General features: G+C 39.3%; 1 pseudogene; it reads left to right on the top strand.

The window, feature by feature from the left end:
• Nucleotides 1–426: 426 nt before the first annotated feature.
• Nucleotides 427–8,263, top strand: LOC105107434 (uncharacterized; annotated as a pseudogene).
• The last annotated feature ends 3,991 nt before the right edge of the window (nucleotides 8,264–12,254 follow it).

Below are 12,254 nucleotides of genomic sequence, written 5' to 3'. Positions count from 1 at the left end.
GCAAACAATGGCAGAGAAGAGAAGAGATAGCTGAAGCACTAGCTAAACAGATCCAGGATGAGTTGAAGGATCTTAGAACTGAAAATGATAAATTGGTTCATAAACATAGGCTCACAGAAAAAGAGTTGGCCAAAATCAAGAAATCAGTGCAAGACAAGATAAATACAGATAAAGAGATATTGGCTTTTGTAAAGAGAGAAATGAGCAGTTTCATAGGAAAGATGGAAATTGAGAAAGAAAAGACTAGACAAGCCCACCTTGATATAGAAGAAGAGAGAAATATGCGTGCCCAATATATGGTACAGTTGGAAGAGGAGAGAAGTATGAGAAAGGCTGTTGAGGCTGATATGAGAGATTACCAATAAAGGGTCGAGTATTCAAAAGAATAGAAAATGATTCTACAATCCAAGTTCAAAAGAACAAATAATGATTCTACAATCCAAGCTGGAGATGCAAGAAGTGGGGTTGAGAAGTCATTATGGTGTGATAGAAGAAGAGTTACATGAGCTGAAGCAAGAGTACCAGGAATGTCAAAACTATATTAACAGCTTTGCAGTTCAAATGAACTCCAAAAATGCCGAGCTAGACATTGAAAGAGAAGAATTACAAAGAGCTAAGGCTACATTATCGTTGTTAGAAACAATGGTCCGAACATTGGAAAGAAGCAATGAAGTCTTGGGAGCCAACAACGAAGTGAGCATCACAAATAACACTTTCTTGCATGACCAAATAAGACATATGGCGAAATAGGTTGAGCAAGTGGCCGGCTATGCCCAGAGAATGCAACAACAGGCAACCCAAGTTGGAAATAATGCTACAAAGTATCGAGAATACTTGGGGGCTCTCACTTCCTTTATTAATGACTTAGCCAATAAGGGAAATGCCTTTTAGAGTAACAATGTATTCAGGCTATTGCTATTTTGTAAACTTTTAACCACCTTCGGTTAGTTATAAAAAGGCCATATTTCTTTCCAAATTGAGTTTTGGGTAGTTAAATCTGATAAAAAACTTGGCAAACACTCTTTACAACAATCAGTTTGGCTCAGAGATCTTGCTTAAAGGATTATGAAAGTCATGAATCAGTTTATTAAAATATACGTATCACATATGCATCTTATTTTGCATCATATGTCTGTTTATAATATGTCATTTGCATACTCCAGTGAAACATAGGTCCCCCACCTAAGGTCCATTACACCAGAAACAGAGCAAGAATGGAATACAAAGAAAGGGCTCTTCTAGAATCCCGCTACCAGAGCGAGCTAGAATTAGTGAAAAATGAAGTGTCACAGATGACTAATCTACTTAAATAGTTGTTAAAAGCAAAAAGTGGGGAGGGAACATCTGCTCAACCAGCTACAAGTTTGCCTGCAGCATCTCCAATTATGGGGGTAGAGTCAATAGCGGACAACATTCTACGCCAACCATCCCTATCCGGTTAGCTCACATGCCACCTATTGGAGATTTAACACCGAATAGGCCTTCTGAAAATAGGTCTGGCAGTTTCATCAGCCAAGATAAGATATTTGCATTAGAAGAACGATTGAGAGCTGTAGAAGGAAATGATTGGTTCGACCCAATGTGAGCAGCTGAGGTGTGTTTGGTACCAAACATCATGGTACTAAAAGATTTCAGGGTCCCAAAATTCACCAAATATGCAGGCTTAAAGTGCCCAAACATGCACCTTCGATCTTACTACAATAAGATGGCGGAAGTAATCCATGATGATAAAATGTTTATCTATTTTTTTCAATATAATCTGTCAGGCTCTACTTTAAACTGGTATATGCAGTTGGAAACAAGTAAAATCAAGAAATGGAAAGATTTGGTAGAGGCATTTCTTAAATAGTATAAATTCAACCTGGAAATAGCTCTAGACCGAACAAGCTTGATGTCCATGGAAAAGAAAAGTATAGCTTCAAGCCGAACAAGCCTGATGTCTATGGAAAAGAAAAGTCAGGAGTCAGTTAGGGTGTATGCACAAAGATGGAGGGATGAGGCGACACATGTCCAACCCCCTTTAATCGAGACCGAGATGGTGACTTTATTCGCTAATACCTTTAAAGCACCTTACTATGAGCATTTAATGGGCAGCTCCTCTCAGCATTTTTATGACGTTGTACGCATAGCAGAGAGGATAGAGCAAGGTATTAAAGCCAGGCGCATACTGGAGCCTCTAGAGAAAAAAGGTTATTTAGGAAGAAGAAGAGAAGGGGATGTTAACAACTTAGAAGGAGGTTATAAAGGCAAGAGAGTAAGTTACCCTAAACTTAGAAGGAGGTTATAAAGGCAAGAGAGTAAATTACCCTAACCCACAAATACCTACCCCGCAATTCACCAACATAAACTTTACCAAGCCCTTGCACCCAAAATTCAACCAACCAAATCAATCACCCACCAAACAACCAAAACAATTATCAAAGGCCATATACCAAATATACTCTGAGCAAATTACCTCCATTATCAATGCCTTTAAAAGATTTATACGCTAAATTGCTAAGCATTGGGCAAATAACTCCAATCCTTCAACCACCCTTTCCTATATGCTACAAGCCAGAACTAGCTTGTGAATACCATGCCGGTAATCCTAGGCACGCAATTGAAACTTGCTATACTTTTAAAAGGAAGTTGTTAGAACTCATCAAAATGGGATGGGTATCTTTTGAAGACGCGCCCAACATCAATTCAAATCCATTGCCTAAACATGCTCCTGGTAATTTGGGAGTGGGCATGAAAGAGGTTGCCAATGAAAAACAAGTATTGAAGGTGTTTATGAAAAGGATGTACGACATGTTGTTACAATCAGGGTTACTAAACAAACATTGCATGTTTTACAATCAGGGTTACTAAACAAACATTGCATGTTAGTTGGGAGGTGATAACTATTGTGAGTTCCACAGGATGGAGGGACATCATATTGAGGATTATATCAAGTTTCGCCATAAGATTGAAAAGATGCTAATCATGGGAGAATTAAGACTTGAAACCACGGGGGGCAACCAAGAGGTGAGTATGATAGAAGGCCAAGATAAATTGTCAAAGGTGTGTAGAGTTCAAACTATAGCTAATGGGTTACCAAAACTGATCCTGATTAAACCTTCATTTACACCAAAAGATCACAATGCAATGCCGTATAGCTATGGTTATGCCTCGAACACTCAAGCCCCCATCCCTTTATTTCATAATGAGATCAGTGGGCTAACACGGAGTGGCTGTTGTTTTACGCTCGAGGAGTTAAAGAAAGCCAAAGGCAAGGAAGTGGTGGATCTTCACAAAGAAACAAAGGTAAATAAGCCAGTAATGGAAGAGGAGTCAAATGAATTTTTGAAGTTGATAAAGCACAGTGAGTATTGTATAGTAGATCAACTCAAAAAGACTCCAGCTAGGATATCTCTCATGTCCTTGATACTAAGCTCAGAGCCACATCGAAATGCCTTACAAAAGGTACTGAATGAGGTGTATGTACCCTAGGACATTGAACATAAAACCATGGATCACTTGGTAGGGAGGATCCACGCTTCTAATTACCTATACTTCACGGCTGATGAATTAGATGCTGAAGGAACGGGACATAACAAACCTTTGTATATCACCATAAAATGCAAAGACTGCCTTATTGGAAAAGTACTCGTCGATAACGGCTCAGCTCTTAATGTATTGCCGAAACATATGCTGAAAGAAATGCCAATCGACGAATCTCATATGAAGCCTAGTACCATGATAGCAAGAGTATATGATGGTTCGCCTAGATAGATCATTGGGACTTTGGAGGTAGAGCTGTATGTGGGACCACAAATGTTCTTAGTAGCACTCCAAGTGATGAATATCCACCCATCCTATAGCATATTGCTGGGAAGACCTTGGATCCATGCAATTGGGGCGGTAACTTCATCATTACACCAGTGTTTGAAATATATCATGAACGGGATGTTAGTAACCGTTAAAGTAGAGGAAACAATCTCCATGATAAAGAATCTCGTTATACCTTTCTTTGAGGCAGAAGATTACGCGGGTGAGAATCTCCATGCCTTTGAGATTGTAAACACTAAGTGGGTACCTGAAAGCACAATGTTAAGAAAGTCGAGGATTTCAAAAGCAGCAAGGATGGCAGCTAAATGCTTTTTCGAACATGGAATCCCATTCCAATATGACCCTATCACTAAAAAACCAAAAAGGATTAAGCCAATCAAGATAAGATGTGTTGACCAAAGATTTGGGTTAGGATATAAGCCTAAGAAGGAGGACCATCGTTGGGCTGCCAATAGACGAAGAGAACGAAGAATGGCTAGAATTGAAGGAAGGGAGCTTAAAAAAGAAAAACTAGAAATCCCTCCCCTGATGGTGTCTTTCCCAAAGGCAGCATATATGATGTAACCAGATAACAGAGCAGAAGACATTGTTCAAAGGGTGGTAACTATGAGCATCAACATCATGGAGGAAGACAAGGCGAAAGGAAGTAACACGACAACAGTAGTGGAAAGGGAAGATGAAGTGCTACCACAATTGACTTTTCATATTCTAGAAGAACTCCCTACCAAGACTTTTGTGCGAAGGCTGGCTGAAGGTGAAAAGTTTCAAAACTAGGTGACCCAAGAAGCCCTAGTAGTGTTTAAAATGTAAACCTCCTTTATTTGCCTTCATATGCTTCTATCGTTGTTTTCTTTTGTCTTTCTGGTTGATAATCAAGGCTCATGATATTAGCTAGATTTTGTCTTTGTCATTGAGCCTACTTTCCTAAGCAATAAGATAACTTTTTTCTATACATTCATTTGTTTTTATGCTTGCCTTTACATTAAACATTTTCCGCTTTTAGGAACCCTGAAAGCGAATCTTCCCCGACATCACATACATTTAACATCAAGAATGAATGGCCAAACTTTAACAAACATGTGACAATGATGGAAGAAGAAGAATGGGATGAAAGCAATATCAGAGAATTCACAAAGCTAGTAGAGCAACATGAAAAAGCCTGGGAACTTGCTGCTGAAGACCTCAAAACTATAAATGTGGGTAGTGATCAAGCTAAAAAAGAATTGAAATAGGGACATTGACCACGCCTAAGCAAATGGCGAAGTTAATAGCTCTATTACATGAGTATGCAGATGTTTTTGCTTGGTCTTACGAGGATATGCCTGGGTTGAACACAAACATCGTGGTACACAAGATCCCATTAGAGGAAGGTTGTAAACCAATCAAATAGAAGTTGAGGAGAGCACATCCGGATACATGGATTAAAGTGAAAGAGGAACTCGAGAAACAATGGAATGCTGGATTCCTAGAAGTTGTTAAATACCCACAATGGGTATCCAACATTGTTGTTGTACCTAAGAAGGAAGGGAAGATTAGAATTTGCGTGGATTTCAGGAATTTGAACAAAGCTAGCCCTAAAGATGATTTCCCACGGCCCCACATAGACATTTTAGTTGACAATGTTGCTCGTAGTTCCACATATTCCTTTATGGATGGTTTCTTAGGATACAATTAGATAAAGATGGCTTCAGAAGACAAGTAAAAAACGACTTTTGTTATCCCTCGGGGAACTTACTGTTATAAGCTTATGCCGTTCGGATTAAAGAACGCAGGAGCCACTTATCAAAGAGCCATGATAACTCTATTCCATGATATGATACACAAGGAAATTGAGGTGTATGTAGATGATATGATTGCAAAGTCAAAAGAGGGAGAAGATCATGTCAAGGTGTTGTGAAAGTTATTCGAGAGATTGAGAAAGTATGAACTAAGGCTCAACCCTGCAAAATGTTCAATTGGGGTTAAGTCCGGCAAGCTGTTAGGATTTGTAGTAAGTGGCAAAGGCATATAGGTGGATCCTGACAAAGCAAAAGCCATCCAATCCATGCCAACCCCAAAGTCAGAGAAAGAAGTGAGAGGATTCTTGGGGAGGTTAAACTATATTGCCAGATTTATAGCTCAACTAACTACCACATGTGAACCTATCTTTCGATTGCTCAGGAAAAAGAATCTGGGAACTTGGAATGAACAGTGTGAGGAGATATTCAATAAAATCAAGCATTATTTGCAAAGTTCGCCATTGCTTGTTCCTCCTGTGTTAGGAAGGCCTTTAATTTTGTATCTGACGGTAACGGAGACAGCTATGGGATGTGTACTGGGTCAGCATGATGAAACAGGGAGGAAAGAAAGGGTTATCTATTACCTAAGTAAGAAGTTCACTGAATGTGAGTCTAGATACACAGTAATAGAGAAACTGTGTTGTGCATTAGGATGGGCGGCAAAAAGATTACGACATTATATGTTGTATCATACCACTTGGTTGATTTCAAAAGTGGATCCATTGAGATACATACGTAACAAGCCCTATCTCTCCAACCGAATTGAAAGGTGGCAGGTTTTGTTGTCAGAGTATGACATAGTATACATGACACAGAAAGTTGTAAAGGGGAGCGTGATTGCCAACCATTTAGCTGATAATGCTATTGAAGATTACGAACCGCTGGATTTTGATTTTCCAGATGAAAATTTATTGGCAATAGAGGAAGAAGAGGAAAAGATAGATTGGTGGACTATGTTTTTTGACGGAGTAGTGAATGTATATGGTAACAGGGCCGACGCAGTGATAATTTCGCCTGATCAGAAGCTGTATCCAGTTTCAGTTAAATTACATTTTCAATGCACCAACAATATAGCTGAATATGAAGCTTGTATACTCGGTTTAGAAGCTGCATTAGAGATGAAGATTAGAAAGGTGGATGTATATGGTGACTCAATGTTGATTATTTGTCAAGTGAAAGGAGAATGGCAAACCAAGGAAGAAAAGCTGAGGCCTTACTAGGAATACTTGTCCACACTAGTAGAGGACTTTGAAGAGATAAAGTTCACTCACTTGGGAAGAGAGGGGAACCATTTTGCGGATGCTTTAGCTACATTAGCTGCTATGGCTACAATTGATCTCGGGTATAGGGTGCAACTAGTACACATTAATATCAGAAATAACCCAGCTTATTGTTACTCAATTGAAGGAGAGATAGATGGGAAGCCTTGGTATTACGATATCAAGAACTTTGTTCAGATGCAGGAATATCCAGAAGGAGCTTCGAAGGTGGATAAGAAGACCTTAAGGCGATTGACCATGGGCTTTTATCTCGACGGAGAGATTTTGTACAAAAGATCATTCGATGGAACATTACTAAGGTGTTTGAATGCAACAGATGCTAGAACGGCTTTGCGAGAGGTCCATGAAGGGATTTGCTCAACACATGCTAGCGGACTTATGATGGCAAGAAAAATACAAAGGGCTGGTTATTTCTGGATGACATTAGAGAAAGACTGCATTGACTATGTCAGAACATGTCACAAGTGTCAAGTGCATAGTGATAAAGTCAATGCACCTCCAACCCCTTTGTTCAATCTGGTATCTCCTTGGCCATTTGCAATGTGGGGAATTGATGTGATTGGGCCTATTAACCCAAAGGCTAGCAATGGGTATAGATTCATCCTTGTAGCCATTTATTATTTCACGAAATGGGTAGAAGCCTATTCATACGCTCATGTAACTCAGAAATTGGTAAAGAGGTTCTTAGAGAAAGACTTGATTTGTCGTTATGAGCTGCCAGAAAAGATAGTGACTGGTAATGCACAAAATTTCAACGACAAAATGATAGTGGAGCTTTGTACTAAATGGAAGATCAAACATTCAAATTCCTCACCATATAGGCCAAAAATGAATGGGGCCGTGGAAGCAGCCAATAAGAACATCAAGAAAATCATTCAAAAAATGGTAGTCACCTATAAAGATTGGCATGAGATGTTGCCATTTGCTCTCCATGCATATCGCATTGCAATAAGAACCTCGATCGGAGCCACGCTATATTCGTTGGTATATGGAATAGAGGCAGTAATGCCGTTGGAAGTCGAAATCTCATCATTAAAGGTGTTGATGAATTCAGAGTTAGAAGAGGCTGAATGGACCAAAGTCAGATATGAACAGTTAAACTTGATCAGTGAAAAAAGGATAGCCGCCATCTATCATCATCAACTTTACCAGAAAAGAATGACTAAGGCATATGACAAGAAGGTTAGACCTCGTGTGTTTCAAGAAGGAGATCTAGTGCTCAAGAAACTTTTGTCTCTACCAAGAGAAGACCACAACAAATGGGCTCCAAATTATGAAGGTCTTTATATAGTAAAGAAAGCTTTCTCAGGCGGAGCTCTGAAATTATCTAGCATGGATGGAGAAGATCTAACTAGACCTGTGAATTCTGACTCTGTAAAGAGATATTATGTCTAAATGTGTTCAATTTTCTCCTGAAATAAATACAATAAAGTTTGGCCATGCATTCTTTGTGTAAAGAACCCTGTCATTGCCTTGATCTCACGACACTTATGTCATTTATCTGGAAAGAACTGATTTTGTGCATGATTACAAGAAATGCATCATAAAGCACTCAAAGATGAAATTTAAGCATTTCCCAGAAAAAGAGGTGACCAAACCAAAATAAACCCCAAGACTAACCCTGAGATAAAACCTTGTCTCTACTAGCATTTTTGAATTTGCATAGATAAATGGTTAGTTAACCATCTTTGTGATCACATATATTTTCCTAGGATAAGAACAAGGTTTATCAATCCTAACAACATGCGTTTTGAAATGAGGAAAGGCTATCTTTGTCATCCATTCACTTTTCTAATAAATTCATCCTTTGTAGTTCCCATTTGAGCTGAATCACGTTTCTTTCTTATAATAGCCCTGGCTAGGATCACACCCCACACTGGGGGCAAACGAGAGATATTGAGAAGACCCTAATAGAATCAATAGAAAAGGGAAGGTTAAGAAAAAGTCCAACAATGATTGAAAAGAAAAACAAAAGAGAAAATGTGGAACTACGAGCAGTATTGTCAACTAAAATGTCTATGTGGGGCAGTGGGAAATCATCTCTTTATCTCGGTGTTTTTGGTGTTCATTTGAACTGCAAAGCTATTAATATAGTCTTGACATTCCTGGTACTCTTGCTTCAGCTCATGTAACTCTTCTTCTATCACACCATAATGACTTCTCAACCCCACTTCTTGCATCTCCAGCTTGGATTGTAGAATCATTATCTGTTCTTTTGAATACTCGGCCCTTTGCTGGTAATCTCTCATATCAGCCTCAGCAGCCTTTCTCATAGAGAGATATCCACCATAATTTTAATCTTTGTAATTGTAAACCTCCTCAACAGAATTCCTTTGGCTCTGAGCTACGTATCAAGGACGTGAGAGATATCCTTGCTGGAGTCTTTTTGAGTTGATCTACTATACAATACTCACTGTGCTTTATCAACTTCAACAATTCATTTGCCTCATCTTCCGTTACTGGCTTATTTACCTTTGTTTCTTTGTCAAGATCCACCACTTCCTTGCCTTTGGCTTTCTTTAACTCCTCCGGCGTAAAACAACAGCCACTCCGTGTTAGCCCACTGATCTTAGTATGAAATAAAGGGATGGGGGCTTGACTGTTCGAGGCATAACCATAGCTATATGGCATTGCATTGTGATCTTTTGGTGTAAATGAAGGTTTAGTCAGGATCAGTTTTGGTAACCTATTAGCTGTAGTTTGAACTCTACACACCTTTGACAATTTATCTTGGCCTTCCATCATACTCACCTCTTGGTTGCCCCCCGTGGTTTCAAGTCTTAATTCTCCCATGATTAGCATCTTTTCAATCTTATGGCGAAACTTGATACAATCCTCAATATGATGTCCCTCCATCCTGTGGAACTCACAATAGTTATCACCTCCCAACTGACATGGAATGTTCATGTTTAGTAACCCTGATTGTAACAACATGTCGTACAGCCTTTTCATAGACACCTTCAATACTTGTTTTTGATTGGCAACCTCTATCATGCCCACTCCCGAATTACCAGGAGCATGTTTAGGCAATGGATTTGAATTGATGTTGGGCGCGTCTTCGAAAGATACCCACCCCATTTTTATGAGTTCTAACAACTTCCTTTTAAAAGCATAGCAAGTTTCAATTGCATGCCCAGGATTACCGGCATAGTATTCATAAGCTAGTTCTAGCTTGTACCATATAGGAAAGGGTGGTTGAATTGGTGGTAGAAGGATTGGAGTTATTTGCCAAATGCTTAGCAATTTAGCGTATAAATCTTTTAAAGGCATTGGTAATGGAGGTAATTGCTCAGAAGTATATTTGGTATATGGCCTTTGATAATTGTTTTGGTTGTTTGGTGGGTTATTGATTTGGTTGGTTGAATTTTAGGTTGTTTGGTGGGTGATTGCTTTGGTTGGTCGAATTTAGGTGCAAGGGCTTGGTAAAGTTTATGTTGGTGAATTGCGGGGTAGGTATTTGTGGGTTAGGGTAACTTACTCTCTTGCCATTTGTGGGTTAGGGTAATTTACTCTCTTGCCTTTATAACCTCCTTCTAAGTTGTTAACATCCCCTTCTCTTCTTCTTCCTAAATAACCGTTTTTCTCTAGAGGCTCCGTTATGCGCGTGGCTTTAATACCTTGCTCTATCCTCTCTGATATGCGTACAGCGTCATAAAAATGCTGAGAGGAGCTGCCTATTAAATGCTCATAGTAAGGTGCTTTAAAGGTATTAAATGCTCATAGTAAGGTGCTTTAAAGGTATTAACGAATAAAGTCACCATCTCGGTCTCGATTAAAGGGGGTTGGACATGTGTCGCCTCATCCCTCCATCTTTGTGCATACACCCTAACTGACTCCTGGCTTTTCTTTTCCATGGACATCAAGCTTGTTCGGTCTGGAGCTATTTCCAGGTTGAATTTATACTGTTTGAGAAATGCCTCTACCAAATCTTTCCATTTCTTGATTTTACTTGTTTCCAACCGCATATACCAGTTTAAAGTAAAGCCTGACAGACTATCTTGAAAAAAATAGATAAGCATTTTATCATCATGGATTACTTCCACCATCTTATTGCAGTAAGATCGAAGGTGCGTGTTTGGGCACTCTAAGCCTGTATATTTGGTGAATTCTGGGACCCTGAAATCTTTTGGTATCACGATGTTTGGTACCAAACACACCTCAGCTGCTCGCATTGGGTCGAACCAATCATTTCCTTCTATAGCTCTCAATCGTTCTTCTAATGCAGATATCTTATCTTGGCTGATGAAACTGTTAGACCTATTTTCAGAAGGCCTATTCGGTGTTAAATCTTCGATAGGTGGCATGTGAGCTAACCGGATAGGGATGGTTGGCGCAGAATGTTGTTCCGCTACTAACTCTACCCCTATAATTGGAGATGCTGTAGGCAAACTTGTAGTTGGCTGAGCAGATATTCCCTCCCCACTTTTCACTAATTCTAGCTCGCTCTGGTAGCAGGATTCTAGAAGAGCCCTTTCTTTGTGTTCCATTCTTGCTTTGTTTCTGGTGTAATGGACCTTGGGTGGGGGACCTATGTTTCACTGGAGTATGCAAATGACATATTATAAACAGATATATGATGCATAATAAGATGCATATGTGATGCGTATATTTTGATGAACTGATTCATGACTTTCGTAATCCTTTAAGCAAGATCTCTAAGCCAAACTGATTGCTGTAAAGAGTGTTTGCCAAGTTCTTTATCAGATTTAACTACCCAAAACTCAATTTGGAAAGAAAGATGGCCTTTTTATAACTAACCGAAGGTGATTAAAAGTTTACAAAATAGCAATAGCTTAAATACATTGTTACTCTAAAAGGCATTTCCCTTATTGGCTAAGTCATTAATAAAGGAAGTGAGAGACCCCAAGTATTCTCGATACTTTGTAGCATTATTTCCAACTTGGGTTGCCTATTGTTGCATCCTCTGGGCATAGCGGGCCACTTGCTCGACCTATTTCGCCATATGTCTTATTTGGTCATGCAAGAAAGTGTTATTTGTGATGCTCACTTCGTTGTTGGCTCCCAAGACTTCATTGCTTCTTTCCAATGTTCGGACTATTGTTTCTAACAATGATAATGTAGTCTTAGCTCTTTGTAATTCTTCTCTTTCAATGTCTAGCTCGGTGTTTTTGGAGTTCATTTGAACTGCAAAGCTGTTAATATAGTCTTGACATTCCTGGTACTCTTGCTTCAACTCATATAACTCTTCTTCTATCACACCATAATGACTTCTCAACCCCACTTCTTGCATCTCTAGCTTGGATTGTAGTATCATTATCTGTTCTTTTGAATACTCAGCCCTTTGCTGGTAATCTCTCATATCAGCCTCAGCAGCCTTTCTCATACTTCTCTCCTCTTCCAATTGTACCATATATTGGGCACGCAT

Source organism: Populus euphratica, unplaced genomic scaffold, assembly GCF_000495115.2.
Source record: "Populus euphratica unplaced genomic scaffold, PopEup_1.0 scaffold160.1, whole genome shotgun sequence".
NCBI lineage: Eukaryota > Viridiplantae > Streptophyta > Magnoliopsida > Malpighiales > Salicaceae > Populus > Populus euphratica.
Note: the sequence above shows the minus strand (reverse complement) of the source record. Positions and strands in the feature narration are given on the sequence as shown.